Source organism: Microcebus murinus, chromosome 13 (assembly GCF_040939455.1).
Source record: "Microcebus murinus isolate Inina chromosome 13, M.murinus_Inina_mat1.0, whole genome shotgun sequence".
Lineage (NCBI taxonomy): Eukaryota > Metazoa > Chordata > Mammalia > Primates > Cheirogaleidae > Microcebus > Microcebus murinus.
This window is the reverse complement of record NC_134116.1, coordinates 12,248,055-12,260,503: the sequence shown is the minus strand read 5'-3', so window position 1 is coordinate 12,260,503 and position 12,449 is coordinate 12,248,055.

The window sequence follows — 12,449 nt, the reverse complement described above, 5'->3', positions numbered from 1 at the left end:
AATGAAAAATAACTATTGTCATTGGGCCTCATTCTCAAAAACATAAGAGCACATTTCTGTTCTTAATCATAATGACAGAGCAGAAATGTGACTGAAGATTTGAGAATTGATAACAGGTATACATAAATCTGCCATATGTTACCACATCTAGCTAAGACCAGAATGTAGACGTAGATATGAGTATGGATAATAATAGAGATGCAGAGATGATAAATAAATAGAGACTTATGGAGAGAGACAGAGAGTGAGAGGGGAAAGAGAGAGAATCTCTAAAACAATAACACACTTTCTTCCTTTGACATGTCTGTACTAATGCTAATTTCTCATCACTTACCTCCGTTTCCCCAGTTATTTCAAAATATTCCTTGATAAATAATGCTCCTTATTTGAATGACATATTTCCAAAAATATGTCCACTGCTATCATATTTCTTTATAAAACTCTTCGAACTTAATTCTGTATAAAATTTGAGGTACCTAACACTGTCATTCACATTAGTTACATCCTCCTCTAGAAATAGGGTAATATGTCCACATTTGGAATTTCTATGCTATTTTGGAAAACAAAAGAATATGTAGATAGAACATAGATCCTTTTTTGACAAAATTATTATAAAAACAATAAATACATACAAACATGTGAAAACTAGTAATAATAAACCTTCATATCTTCATTACCCAGATAAGTCAATTACCAGGATTTTGGACACCTCCTTCAATTATCTCTTTTTTTATTGTTGTTGCTGTAATATTTTAAAGGTAATTCTAGACATTATGTCATCTCAACTCTTGTACTTCAGTAATAGTGACACAATATTACAGTAAACATGAATGAAATTAACTCCTGTTTATTCCAGCATGTCTTGGTAATTGCAAAATGTGAAAACAGTAATAATAGAAACAAACTACAAACTCATTAATGAGGGAAAAACAAAATAATGTAGGTCCATCTATACGTCACAGTTTAATATAAATGTTAACAAAATGTGGTAGATCCGTTCATTCAATCATAGTATTAAGAGAAAGGTATATGTTATGTTATATAGATAAAGGTATCTATCTATATACAGATATTGATAGATATAAGGGATTGATGGTATATTGTGATTTTTTGAAAGAAAAATAAGAAACTTTAAATATCGATTGTCTTTGGAGAAGGAACGGGAAGGGTAGGGGTGAGCACTTCATTCTGTGATGTTTAGCACTCTGTACTCTTTGAATTCATGTTGTATGAATGTATCACTCTTACTTAAATGAAATAAAAATCATTCTGAATGATTACATAATTACCTGTGCTAAAATCTCACCTGTCTAGTTACTAGTTGTTTGACCTTGAATTAGTCACTTTCTCTTTCTAGACATCAATTCTCTCCTATATGAATGGGTTATTTGTTAGTACCAACCTTACACAATTATTCCGTTGGTTAAGTTGCTCATAGAAAGATTGCCACAAAGTAAGATTCAATAAATTAGCTGTTACTATTTTTAAACAATATCTTCATCATTAATATTTTATATAAACAATTCACCTATGTTTATGCTACATCTTTAAATAGAGTATATTAGGTTTATACATATATATTTAAATATGATGGATATTTTAATCATGTCCTAATTGTTTATATATGTGCTAAGGGCATACTGGATACAAATCATTGCATGTTGAAACTTTAAAAAGCCAAATCTTCATCTTTCCTTCTTGGAAGTCTTGCCTCTTGTTTTACACAGGGTCATTCTTTGAGAATTTTATAATGCTGGACTTTTTTTTTTTCATTAAAAATATGATCTATGATTGATCATACCTGATTCTGTAGATGCCTAACTAGCATACAATGTGGGTTCATTCAACAAGTATGTTTTGATCTGCTACTGCAATATATGTAGAAACCTAAATTGAATCTATATACAGAGACATTAAGAAAACAAAACCAAACATACAAACTAGATCCTTCCCTCAAGGGGTTTGCAATAGAGCAGGAGTAATTCAGGATGTGCCATTACAATCAATGTAACCATGGAAATGGTATCTGACCAGTGTAGAATTACATTAGCATTCAATTAGTTCCTTTATCTCATAGTAGGAACAGTATTCCTAAAAAAATAATAACTAATACTCATGATTGAAAAGATCTAAAATGTCATTAATATATGTCCAATAATATAATCAGGGGATTTAAAATATTAGCATTTTAGTGAATTGTAAAACCATTTAAAACAGTTCAAAAACTGTTATTATTAAAACATGTCTTGGCCATTGGGGAACAGCTATATTTATTTAGTAATGTCAAGAGAAATAAAATCTCCTTCAGGTAAAGATAATAAATAATCATAACATTAAGCTTTTTCTTTAGAAAAATGATATTCCAATGAATTAAAATACTCATTTTACACCTTGAACAATGTCAAAGGACATATGCTAATTATGCACCTGCATCATCTCTTGCCCTCAAGAGTCCCACAGTCTTGGCTAGGACCCAAATAAAGGAACTAATGTATCCCCAACAGTAAAATTGACCCGTGACATGAGAGTCACCCGAAAGGTTTTGTGGATGATGACATTAATTTTACAAGTAAATCTCATTTATTACAAACTGCTGGAGAAAGATTATACTTCTCTGCACAAGGTTTGATGGTTTTCCTGTAATCTATACAAATTCAATTCAATGACTTGAGGCTTAAAGCCATAGAGGAGGTAGGGAGAGTGGAAGCAGGACTGAGAAAGTATGATGATCAGAATTACATATGAAGATAAACTTCCTCTAATAGCTGGGTGGACCATCCATAGGCCTTGTTAACACTGATTTCTCCCTCCCAATCATCACCACCTCGTGGCATGGTGCTCTACACAGGCATGTTGCTAGTAGTTACTAGGAACTTTAGTTTGTCTCTCCTCTGAAAGCAGCTGGGAATCTCACTTTAAGAAGGTTATGAAACCTAAGGCTTCTCTTGCTAATTAATGCAGCCTAATGCATTTTGCAACACAATTCTATAAAACTACAGTATGTCTAGACTTGAGTATACAATTATTTATGAGAAAGGATTATGATATATGAGAGAGATGAAGGGATTATTCAAGAAATCATTATGCTTTTGTTAATAGGTCTATTTTCATGACCTTCATTTTAATTGTTCACTCCTTTGCCCTTTCCAGCAACATTTGCACAAACTTTAAGAGCGGTAATTACCATGTCTATCATACCAAAAATATACAGGCCAAATGAGAGGCATAGAGGTACACATCCTCCAAGAATGATCAAAAGAAACTGGTATATTTATAACAAAGCACAATGTACAGTCATATCCCTATGCCACACTTCCCGTGACACTAAAGTGGCTGAGCATTAAAACACACACACAAACACTCACAAATATGCACACATACACACACAGTATAGTAAATTCTTAAGTCATTCAACAGTCCTGTTCAACAGATTTAAAAATTGTGTCGAACAAAAGCTATTCTGCTGCACTCATTTGCAAAAGGATATAATTAGTTGTTCTTTCAGTTTTCTAGATAAAGATGGCACATATGAAAAATAATAGGTTGTCAATAGCCTAAAGGGTTAGCAGTATGAACTCAACAAAGGAATATATTTTAAGGCAACAACAGTTCATTTGTTCCCTTAATATCTTTGGTATTCTGGGATCCCTTATGACATGAAAGCATATGTTTAAAATGCAAAGTGAGTGTATTTATATTTTATTTATTTTTATCTTTAAGTTTTAGAATGCTTCTAATTACAATTTAAAAGTTAAAAAAAATTACCAACAGTAAGCTTAAAAAGTAGAATAACACAGAAAAATAGCTCTACAAAATAATTTCCAAGGCCAATTTAGATCTACAAAATATATGTCAACCAATTAAGTTTATTTTTGTGCTTCAAAATAAATCATTAATCAATAAGCATTTATTGAGGAACTCCTATGTTTCGGTCATAGTTTTAATTTAATTTTGTAAGGAAAAAAAATCAAAGGAAAATGAATAGTGAGATAGGTTAATCACAAATTATTCATTGCATTGCAGTCAATATGGAATACATTAAATGTGCAAATTTTAAATTCTATTTCACATGCCCCATGCTGTCTGCAGACAACTTTAAAAGAGAAACAAGTTGGAAGCCAAGGAGAAGAGGGAGGGCAGGAAATAAGAAGAGGGAATGGGAGGAAAATGTGATATAAGGGAAGAAAAATCTTTGGTACTATTTCTGTCCATGGTGCACACTGAAACATTACTGTGATTCGCCTGGTGTGTTGATACTCTCTTCTCAACAAAACTGACTAGAAGACACACATAAAATTACAGAAAACATATACCTTAGTATGACCTAATAAATATATATAATGTAAACATTATTTGCATAATTAAAATGAGTCTTAAATGATTCTTATCTCCTTTTCATAGTTTTTTCCCAAAATATCACCTAATTAAAAAGTAAGTGAACAAAATTCTACAACCAATTTCAGGTGATTTCCACTGAGCAATAGCAGATCAGGAACAATGGCCTTAATTATGAGAAACAAGGTATAGTTAGGTTTTCATTTCAATTTTCCAAAAGTTCAGTAATAGATGTATTTACTTCTCCATTTTGTATTACATTAACTGTCACCAAAGCAGAGTACACAAGCTGACAATCACAATTGGCACCAGTAGTCTGTATTCCAAAATGCAATTGCAGTCTTTTACATTAAAGTCTTCTTATTTCTTTTGAAATGTTTGCTTCTCAGAACAGGTCACTCATCGGATAGGGCTCTGATCATGTTAGGATGCACTAAGAACTAACTGGAAAGGTGAGAAATTGATAAGCCTTATAAACTGGTAAGGAAGGTGGAGGGCTCTTCTAATGGCACTTTGTCAGGAAGCCAGCGCCTTCTTACTTAGAAATCAACACACAACTACTTAGGAGCAAATCAATTAACCACCCACCATTCAATTACTTAAGAAGACAATCTAAGAGCCCAGCAAACCTTCTCCACCTAATAGGCAATAGCTTTAGAGGAAATGACAAAAGTAAAACTAAACCATTTCATCAGAAAAAATAGTGTCCATGTGAGCTGACAGCCGAGGAGCTTGGGTAGCCCACCCCTCTGCAGGACTTTGAAGTTCACGAGGTCTCCTATACCCTAGAAGAGATAGCCCCACAGTGTGAACATAGCAGGAGTCCAAAAGAGCATTTGTGTAGGAGACTGTCATAATGTACAAGTGAGAATAGGCCATGTTAGAGAAGATTTCAGAGAGAAAATATATGTAAGAATGTGCATGTTGAAGAGCGATGCACATCCTTACATATATAAAGTAACCATAACAAACATGAAAAATTTTGCAGAATGAGTAAGACTCTACCATATACAGGAAAATGAGAAAAGGATAACATAAAGCAACTCAGATAAAGCGCTTGACTCTAGAGCAGCAGTTCTCAAAACATGGTGCTCAGACAGACCTCCAGGTGTCCCAACATACTTTTAGAGGGACTATGAGACCAAAACTATGTTTGTCATTGCATTATTAAGACACTTCTGTGTCTTTTTCATTTTTTTTTTATTTTTTAATTTTTTTTCTTTGCCCCCTATCCCCATTTGCCTTTTTCAGTGTGTTAATATTTGCATAACTGGCTCAAAATTGTAGTGGATGAAGCTGCTGGAAAATCCAGGTAAAATGTGCAAGAAGCTACTGCATTAGCTGTCATCGAAGTCTTCACCACCATGGGGCCACTATAAACAAACAAATAAAAACAATGCTTCTTTTACTTAACTATGCCTCAATGGAGCAGTAAAACAGTTAAGTGTATGATATTTCCTCCTTTCAGTATAGGCTGTTTTCAACTCCTGAGATGAAGCTGAGCACTCCTGCTGCATACCCAAGTGTGACAGCTGACTCCAGGAAAGCACTCATGCAGTTGTTTGAGTTACAAAGTTAGCTGGCCACTGTTTCATGGCACTTTATTTCTCAAGAGAATGACTGACAAACTGGGGTTATTCAGAAGTGGGCATTTGGTAGATAATTTTTTTTTCCAAAAATGAACAAAGTGACCCTAAGGGAAACATCTGACAGTACTTGTCCATTATAAAATTTAAGCTTTCAAGTGATAAGTAGAATTTTGGAAAACGTGTGCCCACCAAGGTCAGCTTGACAGCAGCCATACTTAAAAACATTTCTTTTCAGAACAGTGGAGAATATTAACAAGTGTGATTTCTATAATGAAATGTGTCAACAATTGGAAAATCTGCAAAATTCAGTGAACATTTTCCAAATGACCAATAAATAATGCTACATAATCATTCATGGGTAAAAGTTCTCTTCAAAGGGCATGAAAGACCAATTAATTTTAATGTTACAGATTATAAGAAGTTTATTGATACAGTTTCAGATTTCACATTGCAACTAACATGTAAGACATTTCCAGGTGTTAAGAATTATCAATATAGTATCAAAAAATTCACAGTTTTCTTTAAAGGTAATTAAATATTAATCCCTCTTTCATATCTGTGTGAAACAAGATTTTCTTCATATACATTAACCAAAACAATAGGTTAAAATATTTGCAAAAATGTAAAACAATTTCACTCTTTTCAAAATGTTTGTTTTAAAAATGCTTTAATGAACATATTATTTATATTAAAATATAATTAGTTTATTATTTTAATAATTACTTAAAATGTTTATCTCAGTTTTAATATCTAATACAGTGATTATTGATAGATATATCCAACATAAATAAAAGAGGGTTAGAGTACTCAATAATTTTCAAAAAGTGTAAAGGTGTTCTGAAACAAAAATGTTTGAAGGTCATTCATCCTTTCCAGAAGAATCATGTCTATCTTAATTGTTGTTGAATTCTTCAAACCTAGGACAGTACCCACCACATAGCAGCCATTCAATAAATATTTAATAAAGGCAGTGATTAAACATGTATTCAGTGATATACAAGTAGACTACTGTTACTAATCATTTAACATGACATTGTTGATAATAACTAAATGCACACATATATATGTATAAATATTTATAGGTGACTGTTCAGTGAATTCAGTGAATCCTTATTTTGTTATAGTATTTCTATTAAGATATATTTCACATACATAAAATTAACCAATTAGAAGATTATACCTTAGTGTTTTGTTAGTATTTTCACTATGTTCTGCAATCATCACCACTAAGTAACATTTCAATGACCCAAAAAGAAACCCTGTGCATATTAGCAGCTAACTTCAGTTTCCTCTCCTTCAGTCACTGGCCAGCACTAAGCTACTTTATGTCTCCGTAAATTTGCTTATTCTGAACATTCATATAAATGAAATCACATAATATGTGGCCTTTTATGTAAGACTTCTTTCACTTAGCATAATATTTTTAAGGTTCATCCATGGTATAGCATGTAACAGTACCTCAGTATTACTTTTTATGAGAATAATATGCTATTATATAAAGATATATATATATATATATAATTTTCCCCTTTTTTCTACTTTTGATTATAATGTTTATTCTGCTTGGTATATTCATGCACAGTTTTTGTGTGAAAACATGTCTCACTTCCCTTATGCATTTACCTAGGTGTGTAATTGCTGAGTCACGTGGCAATTTTATGTTTAACTTTTTTGAAGAACTGGTAAAAAAAAATTTTCATAGTGGCTGTACCATATGACATTCCTCCTAGAAATGTATGAGGGTTTCAATCACTGTATATCCTCACTAACAGTCCTTTTAGTTTTTGTTTGCATATTTTTATAGTCATCCTAATAGATGTGGAGTGGCACTTCATTGCAGTTTTGATTTGCATTCCCTAATGACTAATGTGGAGGGTCTTTTCATGTGCTTATTGGCCATTTGTATATCTTCTTTGGAGAATAGCCTATTCAGATACTTTGCTCATCTTTTAATTGGATTGTCTTTGTACTCCTGAGTTGTAAGAGTTCTTTAAACATTAAATCCTTATCAGTTATTAAATATTAAATCCTTATCAGTTATATGATTGCAAATATTTTCTTCCTATTCTCTGAGTTGCTTTTCACTTTCTTGGTAGTGTCCTTTGATGCATAAAAAACTTCCAATTTTGATAAAATCTAATTTATTTATTTTCATTTTGTTGCTTATGCTTTTGGTGTAATATATAAGAAACCGTTGCCTAATCACACAGATTTTCAGCTATGTTTCTTTCTAAGAGTTTTATATTTTTATCTCTGAAACTTAATCCATTTGGGGTTAATTTTTGTATACGATATGAAGTGAATAATATGTATAGATTCATTCCTTTACAGGCAGATATGCAGTTTATAAATAAAATTATTTTATTTATGATGTTTAATTGTTATTATTCTCTTCTTATGGGGTAAAAGAACCCAAAACAGCCCTGTTTGGAAGCTATTTTTGTTTTGTCAGCACATTTCTCCTTTTTGTTTTTCCTCTAATAGACTGTGTCCTTCTTACACAGTCTGCCATCCATGGAAATGTTTTGGCTTGCTATGGTTGAGATCTATTGGGATACTCTTACACTCTGTCACTAAAATTGAGGCAAAGGATTTTTTAAGATACTGGTTTTACAGGAAAAATATAACATTGCATAGTATTTGCCTGTGAACCATCTATAGGGTAACTTGAACATCTTCCAGCTTTGGGGCAATCAAAACATTCTCTGTCATTTTTAGCCAGAGCAATTCTAATGCTTGGCCACTATAACCAACCAAACCAATGATGATGCCCAAACAAACTATAGGATATTCATGGAATTTGAATACTCGAAGAACCAAATTCTAAATTTAGACCCATACCTCTTATAAATAATTTATATTATAAAATAATAGTAATGATAACTTCAGAGTACAATAGCAAAGGAGCAGATATGTCCTATTGAAGTGTTATCTTATACTTCACTTTCTACTAAAAGTATATGCAAAAATCTAATGTTGTGTTAGGAACATTGTATAGGAAAAAATTGATCAATCTAATTGATAAAGACCTTTTCACCTCTTTTTCTGGCAAAAAATCTTTTAAAAACTATATGTGATATCACATCTGCTTAAATTTCAACCTTAAAGGAAAAAATCAAATTCTAAGCTAGTTACGCAGTCTTTGAGACTATATGGCCCAATGAGGAAATTAAACTGAGAGGAAACACGTAATTTGTCTGAGGGCACTTGCTAATGAGCTGCAATGGCACACTGATAGTTAGATGGAGAGTTAGAATAAGAACCTGTTTTGTTTTCAATTCCAGATAATACTCTTTCAAATATAACACTCCTGCCTATATTTATAGGCCCTCTGGATTTTCTGCTTTTTTCTCCCTTATGTGTGGAATATTAAGATATATCATCACAAGTCTCTTGTCTAAGAAGAAAGGCAAGAAAACAGCTACAATTTCCTTGGAAACACTCTGTTAAACTGAGTCTCATTTTTGCAAGATTGCAGATTTCTTTTGAATCAAAAATTATAGTTTCTAAAAATGGCTCTGAGTCTAAATTGTGCATATAATTTTTGTATCACGTAATATTTTGAACAATTAAAAGGAATAGTATGAAATCTCTACATTCAAAGCTCCTTGGTTTTTGCAAGAGTAGTTTGGTCATATTTATTCATTCAGCAAGTATTATGTATTGCTTAAAATTTGAGCATATTTTTATTTTTATAATATTTTACAGAGACTAAAACAGACATTTAATTTAGAAAAGTGAAGCAAAAATCAGTGAGGGTATTGGAAACTGTCATGAAAATAAGGTTTGTAGAATAAAATTTAAACAGATATTTTTTAATCATTAACTGACCTATACTTAATACAAAAAAATTCTATAAATAAGAGTGCATAATAAAATATCTATTATTTTTAATCTATAATATCTACTTTTTATTGCTAATGAAATAAAATACAGTCAATATGCTTTTAAAAATAGTTTGAACCAGGCACTGTGGTTCATTTCTGTAATCCCAGCACCTTGGGAAGCTGAGGCAGGAGGATCCCTTAAAGCCAGGAGTTCAAGACCAGTCTGGGCAATATAGTGACACCATCTCTAAAAAGAAAAAGAAAAAAAAAAAAACAAACAGAAGAATTTAGCCAAATGTGGTGGCATGCACCTGTAGTACCAGCTACTTGGGAGGTCAAGGTGGGAGGATTGCTTGAGCATCTGTAGAATATCTTCCTAAAATTAATGCTAGAATAATATATAAGATGTTCACATTTTGCATGAATTCCATTTCTCAAGATATGGGATTATTCTAATTCCATAAATCAAGAATAATTCTAACAAAGGATGTCCAAAACAATAATTTATCTTCTAAGATTAAATCATAGTTTCAATAGACTATACACATTTTAATGTATAATTCACTTGATCCACAAATTGTCATTATACAAATCTTGACACAATTTTATTTGAGATAATTACATTATTTAACATACTGCAGTAAACTGAAAATCTATTAATAATTTTGATCACACCACTTGAACTTTGAGAAATAAAAATAAAACAAATAAAATATAAATAAAATAAACAAATAAATCCATATCACACATGAATTAACCCTAATGATTTGAATTTGAACGATCAATGGAAGAAAAGAAAAGAAGTTTTTACTAAAATTAAGAAGTGGTCATTGATCACACTACAGCTGCAAGCCTTCAGTCATGATAGGTCTCCTGGGAAACACTTTGATGTGGTGACTTTTTTCAAGGTATGGCTTTTTTCTCTTCATATTAAAAGCTCTACGGTATGTGAACAACCCAGATATCAGTTCCTCAGTAGACACACACTAAGAAAACTCACAGGAGAATGATGTTTAGACCAGAATGCAAATACATTTCATTACAATGGGAAATAAATCCACTAGAAAGACAAAACTGCTTACACTGGCTGGTCAGTTCAGCTGCTCTGTATTTAAATACCTATTTAAGCCACTTGAACCTATACTCCAGTAAAACATCATTTATTATTTGTCAGCCCACAATAAATTCATATGGTAAGTATATGTCAAAATATCTCCCCTGACAAACACACAATATTTCTGTAAGGGTAAAATGAGATTAATCATATTCAAATATGCATAATCTTTCAAAAGAGGATAAGATATTAAACTAAACAGGAAAAGAAGTAAAGGGTTGTATATTTTAAATTAAAAAATAAATAAGTGTTACGAAGACAGGGAGACTTATCTCTCCCTCTGTCTTTCAATATTTTATTGCTTGCTATTTAAGGTTTGTTTTTATTTTAAATTTTATTACATTCATGGTATTGTTACACTAACATGGTATCTTTCCATTATTATCATTTACCATTATTGACCCTAGATAAAAAGTCTTCAGATTTATGAATACTTTGGATTTCAAGAAATCTATATGTAATACCTACAAAATCCCTTAATAGATATCTCAGAACAACATTTCTGACCAAAGCTTATAGTCTAACCAAAGCTTCTGACCAAACCTTATCATAAGTAAAAATAGTTCAATTTATTGGTTGGTAAAATAGGTACGTGCCTTTAAAATAAGACTGGAAAGGGCAAAAGAGACTTTCGACATGGCAATGGGAAGGGTTTGGTCCAGGAGCAGAAGAGTTTAACAGACAATAGCAAATTCACTAGAATCAAACAGACCTTGGTTTGAATCCCATGGCTGATAGGACCCACGTGACCAGGAGATGTCATCAATATTTTTCATCCTCTTATGTGTTATATTATCATATTTTTAACACATTTCGAATTGAGTCATCGCATACTTATAGAAAAGCATGTGAAGTGCAGGACGTGATCAGCTACTAGACTGAGACAAGGCAAAGGTGCAATACTCCAGGGCAGGCGTCCTCAAACTACGGCCCTCGAGCCACTTGCGGCCCACTGAGGACATTTATCCCACCCACTACGTGTTTTTGTCGCTGCTGCCTGTCCTGCTTAGCAGCCGACTCCTCCAAGCAAACAGTGTGCATGTGTGGAATGTGCGCTCCACTCTCCAACTGCCCTCCAATGGTCTGAGGGACAGTGAACTGGCCCTCTGTTTAAAAGTTTGAGGACCCCTGCTCCGGGGCATAACATTCCTTCCCATACCCACAAAACCACTCTTCTCACTGCTGTCACCATGTCATAGTGTTGCCTGTAATTCAGCTTCACTTGAATGCTCACATATCATCATACTGATCTTCTCAGTCATCACTATGTCAAACATCTCCTTTCAAAATTCCACCTTTGACTTCCATGATGAAAATTGTCTTCCTCCCTCTTTCCTTTTGACCATTTATTCTCTCTTTTTATAAGATACTTTCTTCTGTCCACACTGACATGTTGAAAGATCACAGTTCCTCTCACTTTTTCCTTACCTCTTTGCCCTGCTCCCAGCTCTCTTCTGCTCCAGTGCTGTGTCTACTTCTAACTTGCGGTTCTCATTTTCTCCCCTTCACACTCCGTCCTTTCTTATCTTCTGCCCCCTTCCCTTCCCGATTGCATTTTAGTAACCTCAAATAGCACCAAAAGTT